Source organism: Aplysia californica, unplaced genomic scaffold, assembly GCF_000002075.1.
Source record: "Aplysia californica isolate F4 #8 unplaced genomic scaffold, AplCal3.0 scaffold00061, whole genome shotgun sequence".
NCBI lineage: Eukaryota > Metazoa > Mollusca > Gastropoda > Aplysiida > Aplysiidae > Aplysia > Aplysia californica.
The window spans coordinates 2009044-2012735 of record NW_004797331.1 but is presented as its reverse complement, the minus strand read 5'-3'; the positions used below and the strand labels follow the sequence as shown (position 1 = coordinate 2012735).

General features: G+C 42.3%; 1 protein-coding gene across 1 annotated transcript in view; it reads left to right on the top strand.

Annotated features, from left to right (window-relative positions):
* Nucleotides 1–1456: 1456 nt before the first annotated feature.
* The window catches only part of LOC101850872 (universal stress protein PHOS34), a gene marked incomplete in the record, with an annotated part of 50357 nt that continues 48121 nt past the window's right edge, over nt 1457–3692 (top strand). The window contains 1 exon segment of the mRNA XM_013079740.2: nt 1457–2178.

Below are 3692 nucleotides of genomic sequence, written 5' to 3'. Positions count from 1 at the left end.
CAATGGTGGAGACACAAGTGACTTTGACGTAAACAGAAAAGAGTGTTATTCCCCTTTATTACTTCTATAGATGAGGGTCTTCGATCTGTGATCAAAATTCTCAGTATGATCTCTCACCTCTATAAGGTTTCCGCTACTCACTCACTCACTCATGAGGAAAATCCCAGCTCACACAAGCAAACCCAGGCGTCCCAAGTCGTGTTGCGAGGATGTTGGGGGGTGGCTTTGGAATGTTAACATTGGATGGAACTGGTTCAACTGGGCCTCCGCCTTTCATGGCTTTTAATGACGGGCGGTTGGGCGAATGTGAGTGTGTGTGGAAAGGAAGGAGGGGTGTGTGTAAAAAGTTATTTCCCTAGGTAATTGATGTAGATGACAGTAATAGCCTATTGGAGGTGTTGGGGTAGGTATCAGGGAGCTTGGTTACTCTTATGATTGAAATCATGTACATCTACACGCTATCCGCAGATCGCGAATGCCGAACGGTACAATACACAAACCTTGTCGGCCTGAGCACATCTCTTGACTTTGTGCTTAGCATCTCTTCTTTTGCGCGGTTTCATATTTCCTCGATTTGTTTTCTGTGAAAAGCATTCGTTTTCTAACCGAAGTATGGTACACAAACAAATAATTTTCAGGTAGGGGCTTTAAAAATAGGGCCAGGCTCTTGAAAGTATTGATAGTGAGTACATAGTTAAGAAATAAATGTTTTCGTCCTCAATATAATCGTACAATTTTCACATTTTGTGTTGTTCCCCTTTGTGACCCTTTGTTTTCCCTTTCCAACAACGATTTATTTAGTTTCCTTTGACACAGTCTATTGCTCGTTGTCAGATATCTCCCTCCCATCTGATTCTGCATTAAATTCCTGCCGTCCCTCTGCTCTTTGCTTCACAATAAGAAACATCTTCCTCTAAACCAAGCCCAATTTTTCCCCAAGTTCCATTAAACAACCAAAAGAAAACCCCAACTTCCTGAAACAAACGGATGCTCTCGAACACTGCAGCTTCATCAATGACAACCGGCGGCTTCCTATCACAGTTGTAATAAATATCTTTCTCACATAATCGAATTTTTTTCTGCCTTCTATTGACATCTTCCCTCCAAAGAAGACATGTCTCCCCGTCTTTCGTTTTATTTTCCCCCGCATTATCAAAAACATTCCTCCTATTATAGCTTTCCTGTCTTCCAATCTTACTAGTCCTACACGAATCAACACCTTTCCAATATAATAATTCCCTTGTCCTGTCTTCCTCACAATCATCCTTCCCTCCCTCATTTCCTCAACCCCTCCCCTATTTTCCTCGACCTAGGGGATCAATGTTATCGCAACCCATCAGATCGATCGTCCCAGCGGGCCAGAGGAGCCAAGGAAGGAAAGGGAAGCGGGGAAGAAAAGAAATCAAGGAAGGGACACAACTCTCACCTAGTAACGAGATGAGGTTGGGGGTTCATCTTTATCGCATTGCTCGAAACTGGCAAGAAAAAGGTCAAGCTGATAGCCGTTTAGTAGGCTATTGATTTATAGCAAGGCAGTTGTTCCTGGTCGCAAGGTCATGTGATTGTCTTTAAATGAATGCCCGCGTGTGCTCAGGAGAATCCGTAGATCTATATGGACCAATTTAAACTACATCTACGTGTGTGCGAATTAAATACAGTACAGAAGCGGGAAACTTTTGTGACACATGTATGTTACTCAGGCTACGACATATCGCTTTGTGTTTTAACCAATCAGGCCTAGATATCTAGTGCGTTCTGGGTTGAGACGATAAAAGATACAGAAAAATAAACAAACATTGCTAGGTCCTATTTGCTTTTACCCAACATCTATCTAGATCTAGAGTAGAGACTGCGCTCAAGAGGAAGTGAAAACTGAAAGGCGAAAGGCAATCGCACCGAGACTGCTGTGTGAGAGGCAGGCAGCGAGCATCGTGAGTTCACGGAGCGAGTATTTTCATCCCTCGCGCGCGTGCTGCCCCCGTTTTCCCCTGCCGTTCGTGTCGGAGTGACTCGACAGCCGTTGGTGACAGACCGATGAGGGAAGCGCTGACCTAGAAATAGCGCCTGGATTATAAATTAAAACTCTCAGAATTCACTTTCCATTCCATTCTGGAGAATATTGGATCTCATTTTTGTGTCTGACATGGAAACATACCTCCTGGCGTGTTCATAATCATCGTAAGTAGGCTAGATAGAATGCAGTTAAAATAAAATTTGTTTCCAGCAGCCTTTTCCTTGAATACATAATCCAAAATAATTGGATTAATTTTACAGTTTGATGCAAAGCTCAAGCTCAAATATCGTGGATGAAAAATTTTTTGTTTGTGTTTGTGTGTCGGGGTTGTTGGGGGAGGGGGGATTTAAGAGTTGTAAATGATTTTGAAAGTGTTCTGTTCTTTCTATTCATCTCTTTGCCTTATAGTTATCATAGCCTTTCCGTCCTCACTCTCCCTGTGTTGGGCAGGGGAAGGTGGGGTGGGGCGTAATCGGTATGAAATACGGACACTTCTTTTTTTAGTCGAGCTGAAAGAATTCAATATTGGATTTTGCCTGTTAGATTTTTAGGCTGGTCTCTCTCTCTCTGTCTGTCTCTGTCTGTCTGTCTCTGTCTGTCTCTGTCTCTCTCTGTCTGTCTCTGTCTCTCTCTGTCTCTCTCTGTCTGTCTCTCTCTGTCTCTCTCTCTCTCTCTCTGTCTGTCTCTCTCTCTCCCTCTCTCTCTCTCTTTCTCTGCACCCACTTCTCTGCCCAGATTTCTTTTTCTCCTCACTTTTAGACAAGACAGCAGGTTAACAAGAGATACGTACATGAAATGATCTCAAGATACTTACATGAAATCATAACAAAAATAATAAATTAAATAGCATTTGTATAGCGTATATACTCGGCCAACGGCAAGCTCTATGAGCTTTACAATGTACATTGTTATCAAGAAACAGTCTAGGCTTCCCGAGAGGCATAGTGCAAGCAGCCGATTAACCTTATCCGTACTCATGGGGTCATTTTGTACCCCCGAGGTTGTATTTTTCACATTTTAGAATACTTCTAGTACGAAGATCTCTTTGAAAGTTTCAGTATTTCTTTTAAAAAAATCATTTTGATAGACTGCTATGCAAAGCGTGCAATTTAATTAACAAGTACATTTCCTCTTTGGAAAGTGGTGGCACAGAGTTCTCCACGTCATATGGATACGATAGTAAAACACGACGTACGGATGGGGTTGAGCCCCCAAATACTAACAAACTGACAGGATCTTTCGCTGTCAATAGATGGGTACTCACCTGAGTGAAGTAAGGGCACTTGTGTAAAGTGTCCTTTCTAAGGACACAACGTCGGAACCTTGACAAGGTTCGAACTCAAGAGGTTTCGGTTGTCAGCCCAACAGCCTAATTAATGAAACCCTTGGAGTGTGTTCTAAATAATATTGTCGTGACAGATTGAACCTTTCGCGACTTGTTTCATAATAGCATCGGAGTCAGTCGTTTGACTGTTATCTTGAAAATGTGTGTGTGTGAGTGTGTGTGTGTGTGTCTGTGTGTGTGTGTGAGTGTGTGTGTGTGTGTGTGTGTGTGTGTGTGTGTGTGTGTGTGTGTTTTATTTGTGTGTGTGTGTGGGGGGGGTGTTTTTTGTTGTTGTTTTTCTGCTGCTTTGTTTTGTTTTGTTGTTTTGTATTGTTTTGTTTTTTGTATTGTTTT